This window comes from Triticum aestivum, chromosome 7A, assembly GCF_018294505.1.
Source record: "Triticum aestivum cultivar Chinese Spring chromosome 7A, IWGSC CS RefSeq v2.1, whole genome shotgun sequence".
NCBI lineage: Eukaryota > Viridiplantae > Streptophyta > Magnoliopsida > Poales > Poaceae > Triticum > Triticum aestivum.
This window is the reverse complement of record NC_057812.1, coordinates 9455439-9470489: the sequence shown is the minus strand read 5'-3', so window position 1 is coordinate 9470489 and position 15051 is coordinate 9455439.

Sequence of the window (15051 nt, the reverse complement as noted above, 5' to 3'; positions counted from 1 at the left end):
CGAAGAAGAAGAGTATGATGACAACTATGTGCCCCCTAAATACGGTGATGCTACAACGGGGGGAGCTGGTGAAGATCAAGAGGAACCAGACAATGTGCCCAATGATGCTGCAACGGGTGAAGCTGCTGAAGATCAAGAGGAACCAAACGATGTGCCCGATGATGATGATCTCCGCAGGGTCATTGTCGATGCAAGGACGCAATGCGAAAGTCAAAAGGAGAAGCTGAAGTTCGATCGCATGTTAGAGGATCACAAAAAAGGGTTGTACCCCAATTGCGAAGATGGCAACACAAAGCTCGGTACCGTACTGGAATTGCTGCAGTGGAAGGCAGAGAATGCTGTGGCTGACAAAGGATTTGAGAAGCTACTGAAAATATTGAAGAAGAAGCTTCCAAAGGATAACGAATTGCGCGACAGTACATACGCAGCAAAGAAGGTCATATGCCCTCTAGGATTGGAGTTGGAGAAGATACATGCATGCCCTAATGACTGCATCCTCTACCGCGGTGCATACAAGGATCTGAACGCATGCCCGGTATGCGGTGCATTGCGGTATAAGATCAGACGAGATGACCCTGGTGATGTTGACGGCGAGCCCCCAGGAAGAGGGTTCCTGTGAAGGTGATGTGGTATGCTCCTATAATACCACGGTTGAAATGTCTGTTCAGAAACGAAGAGCATGCCAAGTTGATGCGATGGCACAGTGAGAACCGAAAGAAAGATGGGAAGTTGAGAGCACCCGCTGACGAGTCGCAGTGGAGAAAAATCGAGAGAAAGTACTGGGATGAGTTTGCAAAGGACCCAAGGAATGTATGGTTTGCTTTAAGCGCGGATGGCATTAATCCTTTCGGGGAGCAGAGCAGCAATCACAGCACCTGGCCCGTGACTCTATGTATGTATAACCTTCCTCCTTGGATGTGCATGAAGCGGAAGTTCATTATGATGCTAGTTCTCATCCAAGGCCCTAAGCAACCCGGCAACGACATTGATGTGTACCTAAGGCCATTAGTTGAAGAACTTTTACAGCTGTGGAATGGAAACGGTGTACGTACGTGGGATGAGCACAGACAAGAGGAATTTAACCTAAAGGCGTTGTTGTTCGTGACCATCAACGATTGGCCCACTCTCAGTAACCTTTCAGGACAGACAAACAAAGGATACCACGCATGCACGCACTGTTTAGATGACACTGAAAGTATATACCTGGACAAATGCAGGAAGAATGTGTACCTGGGCCATCGTCGATTTCTTCCGACCAACCATCAATGTCGAAAGAAAGGCAAGCATTTCAAAGGCGATGCAGATCACCGGAAGAAGCCCGCCATGCGTACCGGTGATCACGTACTTGCTATGGTCAATGATTTACACGTAATCTTTGGAAAGGGTCCCGGCGGACTAGCTGTTCCGAATGACGCTGAGGGACACGCACCCATGTGGAAGAAGAAATCTATAATTTGGGACCTACCCTACTAGAAATACCTAGAGGTCCGCTCTTCAATCGATGTGATGCACGTGACGAAGAACCTTTGCGTGAACCTGCTAGGCTTCTTGGGCGTGTATGTGAAGACAAAAGATACACCTGAGGCATGGGAGGACCTGCAACGTTTGCATGAAAAAGACGACATGCCTCCAAACCAGTATAAAGGTCCTGCCAGCTACGCTCTTACGAAAGAAGAGAAAGAAATCTTCTTTGAATGCCTGCTCAGTATGAAGGTCATGACTGGCTTCTCGTCGAATATAAAGGGAATAATAAATATGCCAGAGAAAAAGTTTCAAAACCTAAAGTCTCATGACTGCCACGTGATCATGACGCAACTGCTTCCGGTTGCATTGAGGGGGCCTCTACCGGAAAACGTCCGATTAGCCATTGTGAAGCTATGTGCATTCCTCAATGCAATCTCTTAGAAGGTGATCGATCTAGAAATCATACCAAGGCTAAGGAGTGATGTGGCGCAATGTCTTGTCAGTTTCGAGCTGGTGTTTCCACCATCCTTCTTCAATATCATGACGCACATCCTAGTTCATCTAGTCGACGAGATTGTCATCCTGGGGCCCGTATTTCTACACAATATGTTCCCCTTTGAGAGGTTCATCGGAGTCCTAAAGAAGTATGTCCGTAACCGTGATAGGCCAGAAGGAAGCATCTCCATGGGCCATCAAACAGAGGATGTTATCGGGTTTTGTGTTGACTTCATTCATGGCCTTAAGAAGATAGGTCTCCCTAAATCGCGGTATGAGGGGAGACTGACTGGAAAAGGCACTCTTGGAAGTGACTCAATAATATGCAGGGACGGATATTCTTGGTCTCAAGCACACTACAAAGTTCTACAGAACTCTACCTTGGTGACCCCGTATGTCGATGAACACAAGAACAGTCTGCACTCCAAACACCCGGAGCAGTGCGACGACTGGATTACATGTGAACACATCAGGACTTTCAGCAGTTGGTTGGAAACACGTCTCAGAGGTGACAACACTGTTTGTGATAATTTTTACTTGTTGTCCAGGGGACCATCTTTGACTGTATTGACTTACAAAGGATACGAGATAAATGGGAATACATTTTACATGATCACCCAAGATCAAAAGAGCACCAACCAAAACAGCGGTGTCCGCTTTGATGCAGCAACCGAGAGCGGAAAGGACACATATTATGGTTACATAGTGGACATATGAGAACTTGACTACGGACCTGATTTTAAGGTCCCTTTGTTGAAGTGCAAATGGGTCAATCTGTCAGGCGGCGGGGTACAGGTAGACCCACAGTACGGAATGACAACAGTGGATCTGAAAAATCTTGGGTACACTGATGAGCCGTTCGTCCTAGCCAATGATGTGGCACAGGTTATCTATGCGAAGGACATGTCTACCAAACCGAGAAAAAGAAAAGATAAGGAAGAGAATACATCATACGATGAGCCAAAGCGCCACATAGTTCTTTCAGGAAAAAGGGACATCCTGAGAGTGGACGGCAAGACAGACATGTCTGAAGAGTATGAAAAGTTTCATGAAATTACTCCCTTCAATGTCAAGGCTGACCCAAGCATCCTGATAAACGATGAAGATTATTCATGGTTACGGCGCAATAAGCAAATGACACAAGCGAAGAAAAAGTGAACACTTTCTCCCGCAACTATTATGATACCATGCCAACTTTGTAACACACGAGTATGCTATGCCAACTTTTCCAGAGTTCATTTGAAAACTATGAATTTAGGTCGAATTTTCTCTACTTGTGATTCACACAAATTTCAAAGAATTCAAATTTTAACTATTCAAATTTGAAAACTAATGGCACTAACAAAAAGTTTATAATTTTTCTAAAACTAATGGCACTAACAGAAAGTTTATAATTTTGCTGACCTAAAAGCAAAAAGAAATAAAAAATAAAGCAAAAAACAAAAGAAAATAAATAATGTAGAAAACAAAACAAAAAATCTGGAAAACAACAAAAAATAGCAACAATAAGTATTTTTTTGTCAATAGAAACAAAATAAAATAAATAAAGCAACAAAGAAAACAAAAAAACTAAAAAAGTGTTTTCAAATTTGAAAACTAATGGCACTAACAGAAAGTTTATAATTTTTCTAAAACTAAAAGAAAAAAGGATAAAAAAAATAGAGCAAAAAACAAAAGAAAATAAATAATGCAGAAAACAAAACAAAAAAACTGGAAAAAATAGCAACAATAAGTATTTTGTTGTAAGTAGAAACAAAATAAAATAAATAAAGCAACAAAGAAAACAAAAAAACAAAAAAAGTGTTTTCAAATTTGAAAACTAATGGCATTAACAAAAAGTTTATAATTTTTCTAAAACTAAAAGCATAAAGAATTAAAAAATGAAGCAAAAAACAAAAGAAAATAAAATAAATAAAGCGACAAAAAAACAAAAAAAGTGCCACCTACTGGGCCCCCATGGCCTGAATACGACTAGAAACCCATCCAAGGGCCAGGATTCAGGCCCGTAGGAGGCCCAGTAGGCCCACAGGCATAGCAGTGACAATTAGGCCCGTAAGTCTGCAATGGAGAGAAGCTCGAGAGGGGTGCGGCAGTGGGGCTTATAAACCACTGTGCACCCCTCTCAACTAGCGAGGTGGGACTAAACTTTCGACGCCGCAGCAGCACAAGGCCTTTGGTCCCGGTTGGTGGCACCAACCGGGACTAAAGGGGGCATTGGTCACGGTTGGTGCCACGAACCGTGACCAATGCCCCCCTTTAGTCCCGCACCAACCGTGACCAATGCCCCCTTTAGTCCCGGTTGGTGCCACCAACCGGGACCAAAGGCCGCCGCTTCCCGCCTTTTGGGCTGCTGAAAAGAGGCCTTTGGTCCCGGTTGGTGGCACCAACCGGGACTAATGCCCACCTTTAGTCCCGGTTGCTGCCACGAACCGGGACTAAAGGCTCTGCTATATAAGTCCACACTTAGGAAATTTTCACTCTTATCTTGCAGTTGCCGCCCCTGACGACGCCGACGCCGCCAGGCTGCCCCGACGCCGCCCGCCCCGGCCCGCCCCCGTCGTCGCCCGTGCCCCTGCCCCGATGCGCGCCGCCCTGGCCCGCCCCCGTCATCGTCGCCCGCGTCCCTGCCCCGACGCGCGCCGCCCTGGCCCGCCCTCGCCGTCGCCGGCCCCTTCCCCGACGTGCGCCGCCCCGCCCCGGCCCGCCGTCGCCATCGCCCGCGCCCCCTACTCCGAGCGCGCGCCCACTGCCCCGTCACCATCCTCGCCGCCGACCACGCGGTCCTCCTGGTCCGGCCGGCGCCCTCCCTAGCTAGCATTTTTTCATATATATGCTTTTTTCCTTATATATGCTTGTTTTATATATATATGTATATATGTTCTCTGTGTGTATATATATGTTCATGTATATATGCAAAAGATAGTTTTTTTAGAAAAATTAGGATTTTTTTCTGTTCATAGATTTTTTTGGTGATATTAATTATTGTAAATATGCAAATGTTTGTATATTCATATGAACAATGAATTAGGCAATACTACTTCACGTATTTTTAAGAAGGAAGAAGAAGAAAAAGAATGAGAGGAAAAAGGAAATAAGAAGAGGAAGAAAGGAGAAGAAGAGGGGAGAGGAAGACGAGGAGAAATAAATAAGAAGAAGAAAAAAGAAGAAAAAGAAGAGGAGAAGAAGAAAGGAATAGAGGAGAAGAAGAGAAAAATATAATATATATTCTATTTTCTCTTTTCTCCTCTATTCCTTTCTTCTTCTCCTCTTTTTTTTCTTCTTTTTTTCTTCGACACGTGGGGGGGGTCGATATACCCCCTCCCGATAACTTCAACACGAGGGGGGTCGATATACCCCCTCCCCGATAATATTATTTTCCCATGTACGTATGTCGTGTCGATATAAACTCCCGATAACTTCAACACGAGGGGGGGTCGATATATATACCCCCTCCCCGATAATATTATTTTCCCGCATGTACGTATGTCGTGTCGATATAAACTCCTGATAACTTCAACATGTGGGGTGGGGTCGATATACCCCCTCCCGATAACTTCAACACGTGGGGGGGTCGATATACCCCCTCCCGATAACTTCAACACGAGGGGGGGTCGAACATGAGAGGAACTTTCTTCTCCTCTCTTTTTTTCTTCCTCTTCTTTTTCTTCTTCTTCCTCTTTTTTTTATCGGGAACGAGGGTCGTCGAGGGTCGCCGAGCGGTAGAGGAAACCCTAAATAGCAAGTATCGTCGGTGTGAGATACATGTGGCCGTCGGTGTCGGACAGTACATCCACGTCCCACAAGTGACGCGGGCTTCGACGCCCACGTCACTTGTGGGACGTGGATGTAGTGTCCGACACCGATGGCCACATGTATCTCACACCCACGATACTTTCTATTTAGGGTTTCCTCTACCGTTCGGCGACCCTCGACGACCCTCGTTTCCGATAAAAAAAAGAGGAAGAAGAAGAAAAAAAGAGGAGAAGAAAGATTTCTTCTTCTCTTTTTTTTCTTCTTCCTCTTTATTTTATCGGGAACGAGGGTCGTCGAGGGTCAGGGTCGCCGAACGGTAGAGGAAACCCTAAATAGCAAGTATCGTCGATGTGAGATACATGTCGCCGTCGGTGTCAGACAGTACATCCACGTCCCACATGTGACGCGGGCTTCGACGCCCACGTCACTTGTGGGACGTGGATGTAGTGTCCGACACCGACATCCACATGTATCTCACACCCACGATACTTGCTATTTAGGGTTTCCTCTACCGCTTGGTGACCCTCGACGACCCTCGTTCTTGATAAAAAAATAGGAAGAAGAAGAAAAAAAGAGGAGAAGAAAGAATAGAGGAGTTCTTACTCCCCTATTCTTTCTTCCCGTCTTTTTTTTCTTCTTCCTCTTCTTTTTTTATCCTTGAAGCGTTGTCGAGGCCACCCCAAACCCTAGAGAAGCAGCGTCGAGGCCACCCCAAACCATAGAGAAGCAGCGTCGAGGCCACTAATTAATATTAGTTCTACATTTGCCACTAATATATCCATCTGTCATGTTTGAATAATAATTGCCATGTTGTAAATATTTGTAGAAACTACGGACACGCCCGAGACGAAGTACAAGAAGAGTTGTTGGGGGACATAATCGCACGAGGAAGTGATGCCGTCTGCTCATTGTTTCTCAACGACACCGATGGTCTGGAAGCAGCTGGCTATGATTATGATGGCTCCGGTGACCTAATGCCGGTGCAAGAAGGAGACCATGAGGACGGCTCCGGTGACCCAATGCCGGTGCAAGAAGGAGACCGTGATGACGTCTCAGGTGACCGAACCGAGTCCGGCCAGGTATATATATTAGTTAAGCTTCTGCTGACTAGCTAATTGATGCATTCATTGTTTTGGTATGTACACATATTAATTAAGTCTTTGTTCTTTTTTCTAGCCCTTCGGATCGAGCACAACTTCGGTAAAGAGACGAGGCCCGAAGAAAAAGTTGAGCTCGGATGAAAAGTTTGAGATCATAGCAATCGCGCCCGACGGCCAACCGATTGAACCCCTCCGGACAAAGAGCGCATTTGTTGCTCAGTGCGGGGTTTTGGTTAGGGACAAGATCCCGATCAGCATCCAGCAATGGTTAAAGCCGGCTACAGAAGACCCTGAGGTTTCTTATGTCAATGATATGCAGAAAAATGATCTTTGGACTGAGCTGAAGTCAAATTTCACCCTACGGCCAGAGGATGATCCGGAGAAGCCAGTTAAAGAGCAATTAATCAAGTCTTTTGCTCTTAAGAGGATGGTAGAACTATTCAGGAGGTGGAAGAAAGAGCTGAATAAGTTTGTTGAAAATAAAGAGACACCAGAATTCAAGGGCAGATATGAGAAGATCAGAGATCACTGGCCCGCATTTGTGGCCCACAAGACATCGGAAAAGAGTAAGAAGATGTCGGCGACAAAAAAGCAAGATGCTGCGAAGAAGAAGCATCACCATCGCACGGGGTCAGGTGGCTACCTCGTAGCCCGGCCTAAGTGGGCCAAGACTGAGAATGATCTGGTTGATAAAGGGATCGAACCAGAGACAATTAACTGGCCAGACCGTTGCCGGACTTGGTTCTTCGGGGCTGGCGGAACCTTGGACCCTGTATCAGGGAAGTGCATTTGGACGAATGATCAAATGGACATACCAGTCAAGAAGCTTCAGTAGTATATCGAAGCAGCGCAGCAAGGGACGTTCTTTCCAGACAGAGAGAACGACGAGCTCACAATGGCCCTCGGGAATCCTGAGCACCCTGGACGGACACGAGGCACGCCAGGCTCCATTCCGTGGAAGGTTGGGTTTCCGGACGCAGGCGGTTACAAATGCCAGGAGAGGAGGAAAAAAGTGCAGTAGACCCAAATGCAGGCGCTGCAAGCAAGGGTACAAGCGATAGAGGAACGAGAAGCAAATCGCAGCAAACGAATTGCCGAAGCTTCCCTCGAAGCTACCCCGCCATCTCAGCGGAGAAGCAGCGTGGCTTCCACCGAGCTGCTTCAGCCGGAGCATGTCTTGACGGCTCCTGCCAGCTATCCCGTGGATGCTATCATGGAGTCTCAAAATTGCCACCTTATGACGCAATGGATGAATTTGAAGGTCAAGGCGGCTGTTGGCTCTGTTTATCCTACTGAACCCGGTGCAACTTTTCACTGTCGGCCGATTCCAGAAGGATATGCTAGGGTGATGGTGGATGAAATAACGGAGGGATTTGAGGACCTCCAGCTTGACCACCCTGCCGGTGAAGGGGAGACTAGGTTGGGTTCTGCTCTGAAGACTCCATGCCTATGGCGGAAGGAGCTCATCAACCTTCCGAACTGGACGCCTCCTCCTCCTCCTCCGACGAGTCAGGGCACTCCGCCTCCTCCACCGCCTCCTCCTCCGGCGAGTCAGGGCACTCCGCCTCCTCCACCGCCTCCTCCTCCGGTGAGTGATGATCAGGGCACTCGGCCGGCTCCTTCTCCGGCGCGTGGCGGCACTCCAACTCCTTCTCCGCCTGCGCCGGCACGCCCGAGCAGCCAGCCTCCTCCTTCTCCACCTCGTCAGCAAGGGCGGAAGAGACCTGCCGCTGCTCTGGGTGCTCCGGTGCGTTGTAGTCCTTCTCCTCCGCCTCTTAAGCAAGTAAAGAAAACAACCGCTCCGTCTGCTCTGCCGGCGTCTAGCAGTATAGCCAGAGGCGGGAGGACATACAGATTCGGTCCTTCTCTGAAGACTCCAGAGAATTATCATACGAGAGGACCCCGGAGGAGAATGCCGAGATCGCGCGAGAAGAAGTGAGGAACTTCTTTGAAGGGGTGAAAGCAAAGAAACATCCACCTCCGGAGGAGAAGGTAGATTCGGTGAAAGCGAAGCGCACTCTGGCTGCCCTGACAAAACCACCCAAGTCTCCGCCGAAAGGAAACTATGAGCGCATTATTGGAAAGGAATTTGTCGAAGCGGAGCGGTCGGGAAGTATTGTCAGTGATCAAAGGCTGAAAGAACGACGAGCTGGGAAACAAATTGCACAGCTCGGCGAACAAGCGAAGCAATCGTGCCCCCCGCTCAAGGTGCCTAGCGACATCGTCACTAATGATCCGAGGATGGTGCCCGATTATAGCAATCTTGGAGATTACTTGCCCGACGATGTACATTATGATTTCATGGAGGTGCAGATACAAAGATACGAGTACGGGAAGCCTCTCGTCAAAGATGAAAGATCTCTATCAACGATGATGCAAAGATTGCATGATTGGTACTTGAAAATCTGCAGAGAGTCTGGGGGGAGCAATACTTTGTATGTGAGAGTTAAAAAGGAGCATGACCTCGTTGGAATTGATCTGTTGTCTGTTCCATTTGAGGAGTTCTTTCAGTTTTTCAATCAATTGACCCTCGATAAAGCAACGGTCACCTGATACTGTCTGTAAGTAGTACTACTTCTATCATTAAGTCTCTCTATATAGCTCAACTCTTTCATTGCATGTATTTATAATTATCCTTACTATATTATGCAGATTGAAGATCGCCGAATTGAAGAAAAGACAAGTCGGTGATATTGGGTTCATTAACACATATCTCATAGATGAAACTGAGGTTAAATTTCATCCCGCAGATACCGAGGCCAACTTGCTACGATCGTTGGTAATAAATGAAAACAAAGATATAATACTTTTTCCTTACAACTTCAAGTGAGTGTTACTGTCTTGTGCGTATTCGGTTTCCCTTATATATTAGTCAAGGTTATAGTAATGTAATTGATGAGTTATGCATGCATGTGCAGTTTCCACTATATTCTCCTAGAGATTAAGCTTGAGCAGGGACTAGTAACCGTCTTAGACTCAAGACGAAAAGATCCCCGGGACTATGCGGACATGACTCAAATGCTCGAGAAGTAAGTTAAATTGATCATTATCCACCACATCAGCAACTTTGTTCATTTCCTGATATATCAAGTAATTGTTTTCTTTGTCTGGCAGGGTTTGGAAAAAATTCACCAAAAAAGCTCCGGGACTCCCGAAGAAGGTGCAATTTAGACACCCGAAAGTAAGTACTATAGTAGCATGTTCCGCGCATCTCCTATCGATTCAAGCGCTAATTTCATCAATACCATTTGGCAATCTTACTTATCAGTTTGATTGACCTCTATTTCTTGTAAAGTGGTTGTGGCAGGAATAAGGGAATAATTTTTGTGGATACTACATTTGCGAGTCCATCCGCCACATGACCTGTGAGCGGGGCTACTCTGACGAACAATATGAAGTACGTAAATAACAACATTCATAATTTTATTTTATTACCATCATTTGTGTTGAGTTTCATTCATTCATATATATATATATATATATATATATAGACGGTCTATTCTGCTAATATTAGCAGAATAACTATTCTGCACACCACTTCGGCACTGCACGCTCAACAGAAGCGCACTGCATCATTTTGACGACGAGCTCTCCAATAGAGACTATTGAACTTCTCGTCGGAAAAAACTGCATGCGTTATTTTTTTGGTATTGTTTTCGCTCTAATTTTTTAACCGTTTATCGGAATGAGGCGTGTAATATACCATTGAAAAGCTATGGATTAGGTGCAACTTCGACATGTTGAACACTTTCCGAGATTCCACACGGTTTAAGAGCAGTTTTCAAAATAGTGTGGCGGATGACAAGTGGCAGCGAGCGTTTTTTCGTGTTTTTTTCTAAACCGCTTGTTGGAATGAAGCAAATGATACGCCGTTGGATAGATATCGTCGAGGCGCATCTTTTTCATATATAAATCTTTCTCTAATTCATTACGGTTTAAGAGCAGTTTCAAATTTACTAAATCGCGGAACTCTGTTTTTCAAAAAATTTAAAATTTTCGGTACTGTTTTTGCTCCAGTTTTCTAACCGTTTGTCGAAACGAGACATATGATACACCGTTGGAAAGCTACGGACAAGGCGCAACTTTCATATGTTGAAATGGTTTTGAGATTCCTTACGAATTTTAGTTAATTTTGAAAATCGTGCGGCTGACTTAGAGAGGCAGCGGCTGTTTTTCGTGAAATTTTTACGAACGGCTGGTCAGAATAATTCAAATCATACGCTGTTGGAAAGATATCGACGAGACGCAACTTTTTCATGTAGAACACTCTCTCTAATACCTTACGGTTTAAGAGCAGTTTCGATTTTACCGAAAAGCGGACACTCTGTTCTTCGCGAGACCAAAATCGTCATATTTACTGCATCGGACAGAAGAACGCACTGCTTCAGACGAAATACCGCACTTCATTAGATGGTCAAGGGCACTGCATGGTTTCTTTTTGTTTAGACGTATTTTTTCTCGGACGGGGAAAGAAGAACGCACTGCTTCAGGCGGAATACCGCACGTCATTAGATGGGCAAGTGCACTGCATGGTTTTTTTTGTGGGACGTAAATTTTTCCAAACGTGGTGGAGTGCACTTCGTGTCGAGCGTTGGTACTGCAGGGACGAGATGAGTGCACTGCATCAATTTTTCTTTTTCCAATATTCTTTCTACTGCACACAACAACAGAGTGAGCTGCATTAAAAAAATCAACTTTTCCAATTTGCTTTTGCACTCGGCAACATAGTGAACCACTCGGAGAGAGAAGATCACTGCAGCAATGAAACAAGTGAGCTGCACCTAAACAATTTTTTTGTTGTTTTCTTCAATAAATGTTTCCCAGAGAGCTGCGATCTGTACATATCTGGACTACGAGCCGGGGCGAACGAATTACAGTGATCCTCTTTTTAATCCATAGTACAAACACACACAAATTACAATGACGAGGAACTACTACAACAACAAAAAAAGAACTCCACTTTTTTGCACAAACCGAGCTGCACTGGAGTGGCACCAGAAACTGCAACACGCCATGTAGAGCACCTCCTCTCTCACTCCAGCGATGTGCAAAGGACAGCGTGGCCAACCACACAGAGAGCGGCCGCTGGCACATCCACGACACCGCACCAAGATCATAGGCGAACTGCAGACAAGCAAAATCTGAAGAAAAAGAAGGTCCCAAAGTGCAATAGAACGACGGTGACACACCGCACCACAGCGTGGGGAACCAAGCGAACTGCAAGCCGGCGGCGCCCTATCCTCAACTGAATGCCGGTTATGGGAGACAAGATTGAGATGCCCGTGGCGGCACCTGCGGGCATAAGGGAGATGAAGTTGCAGCCCACCACCACCACACCCCCAGCGGTCGAAGTCCAGCGGGCCGCGCGTGGCATGGCGCGCAGGCCTGGTTGCCCGGATCCAGGGGCGCGCGGTCAGGAGGGGCAGCATGAGACGGACGGCAATGGAGGATGGTGGTCGGGGTCAACACGAGATGCACTGAAACGCATGCACTCACCGAACGCACTGCACGCACGAGCGCCACCGAGCTGCACCACAAGCGCCACCGAACTGCAGAGAGTCCTCTCGCCCAGGAGCCACCGGAGGCATGAGCGACCTGGACCCATCAGCCGTCAAGTCCAGGATGGGGAGGAGGCCGGACGGGGGAGCTACACCGGCCGCAACAGCGGGGGTCCAGGCGGGACGCGATGGAGGCGGACCCCACCGGATCCAGCACAGGGAGAGGTTGCTGTGGCGGGGCGATCGCCATGGATGGGGAGGAGGCAGTGGTGCTGGCCGGAGGGGGCGGACCAGAGGGGCTGGATCCGGCGGCGGGGCGTCGCGGGTGTCCGGCGGGGCATGGATCCGGCGCGGCGGGATGGTGGGGCGGGGATCCGATGGCGCGGGGTTGGAAGGGGAGAAGGTCGGGGGTGGTGGAGCCGTGGCGCGGCGGGGCTCGCCGGGGTGGGCGCGATGGAGGAAGGTGGGGACGAGGCGGGGGAAAGGTGGGAGAAGGTGAGGTGGTGCTCTGGCGGCGCCGGCGCCGGTAGAAGGTGGAAGGAGGTGGGGGTTTGGATCGGGGGAAGAGGAAGGTGGGTGTCGTGCGGGAGCTGGGGGTGGGCTTTGTTAGTGGCAGTGGGGTGGTTCGGTTTGCGGTGCGGTAAAAGGTCTCCTGCCTGGACTCCGCGCACAGGCCACGTGGAGGCCCATCTATCCCGGTTCTGGATTGAACCGGGATTAAAGGGACAGGGCATTAGTACCGACCCTTTAGTCCCGGTTCAGGAACCGGGACAAAAGGCCCTTACGAACCGGGACAAAAGGCCCTTTTTCTACTAGTGCCCCCCCCCCCCACACACACACACACCCACACACCCACACCCACACAAAAATGTAACAATAATATTCATCTAATTTTTTTAGGTGTGTGTGAATGAAATATCGCAGCGGCGTACTTTTTTTATGCGCTTTCTGTTTCTTATTTGGGATTTTTATTTTGATAGTTTTGGCTTTGCTGCTGATGACGTGTGTCTGAAAATTGATGATAATTTTTGTTGAGATGCTACATGTAACAGTGATTGTCGTATTGTTTTGCGTGACGTTAGGCTCTTCTTTTCAATGCAGCGGCATCTCCTTGATGTCCGATGCCACGAACTGTTCCCCGGCGTCGTCTTCGCTCGAGGCTGCTCAGGGGCGGCTCCTCTAACCCTAGCGCGCCGCCGCCAGTCCTCCACTCACCCATCCCCCCCCCCTCCCCCCGCGGGCGGCCGCGGAAGACGCCGCCAGGCATTGCTCATGCGGCCAATGGAGGCGACGGGGCTTCTCCTTGCGGTTCCCCTAGGTCTGTGGGCGGCGGTTCTCAAAGGGATCCGGCGGTACTCCGGGTGCGTGTGTGTCTACCGTCAGCCGCCCGGCTGGTGCTCGGTTGTGAGTCATGTTCGGCCATGCCGAGTGTGTCTGGCGAGACGGGTCATGGCCAGGGCGACGGGGCATGTGGCGGACGATTTGCTGACGTGCGCGTACTCACCTTTGGCGGCGCCCAGGGATGGCAGATGGGTCATCGAGCCTTGCTTGGTTTAGTGCCTTCATTCCGGTGGGCTGGACAAGATGCCTTCATTCCCGGTGGTTGCTACATAGGGGAGGATGTGAGGGGAGTTGGGGAAACCCTGTGTTGGTTTAGTGCCAGTAATAGTGAGGACGATGCTTCTGGGAGTCGTAATCCTTGCCGAAGGCGTCGCTACACTGCTCCTTTCCTCCCCTTGTGGTCTTTTCTCCGAGGAAATCCTTGCTCCCCTCTTGTTTCAGACAATGGCAGCGATATCTTCGTCATTTTCCTTCTTGGAGGCATTGTCTTGGAGCTGACTTGATCACCAGGGCCCGAGGTGGCTTGTTCATTGTTGCTCCAGAGTGAGATCTATGGATGGGCTTGATGCAGAGGACATGCATGTGCAATAGTGGCAGTGGATTTCTATTCAGGCCGGCAGTCTCTGGTTGTGAGACATCGGTGGTCACAATCCCTTCTGCAGGGGACTGCGTCAACCTGTTGTGTCATGGTATGGCGGTTCTCCGCTCGGACTCGTAGGCGAAGGCATGATCATGCGCTGCTAGGTGATTGCCATGATGGGACCGGAACCTTGGATCTTCAATTTGTTTTGCTACCCAATTCTGCCGCTGTGGATGAGGACGGTGCGAGGCTGTTGGAGCATCCCATTTTGGGATTTGATGGTGTCAGTGACCATCCTCCCTCGATCTCCATTGCAAAAGTGTGTCGGCGACCTTCGCTGTTCGGAGTTGCTGGTGGCGAGTGGCTATTGTCGCGTTTTGATTGTCTGCTTGTGTAAGTATGGTCTACACTTGCGAGCCACGTCACGTCAAGACTGTGCTATGCATGTAGTTGCTGGAGTTGTGAAAAGTGGTGGCGACATCACAACAAATGTCAAGTGATGGTTTCTTTTTTTTAGAAAAGAAGGATGACCCCCGGCCTCTGCATCTGGGCGATACATACGGCCACTTTATTAATTATTATCACAAAACCTTACAAAGCCATACAACAGCAAGACTAAAGTCACCGTCTAAGCAACAACTGTCGCTACACCTATCCAATTGATGAAGGGGCGCAGATAGTCTAGGCCTAATACCAAACAGACATCGCAGCCAAACCTAAACATCTAAGACCTGAGGTCCCAACCAGGACGCCTGCCGGGTATGGGGCACCTACCAGTCCGGCGCACTCCTCAACCAGGACGCCTGCCGGGTATGAGGCC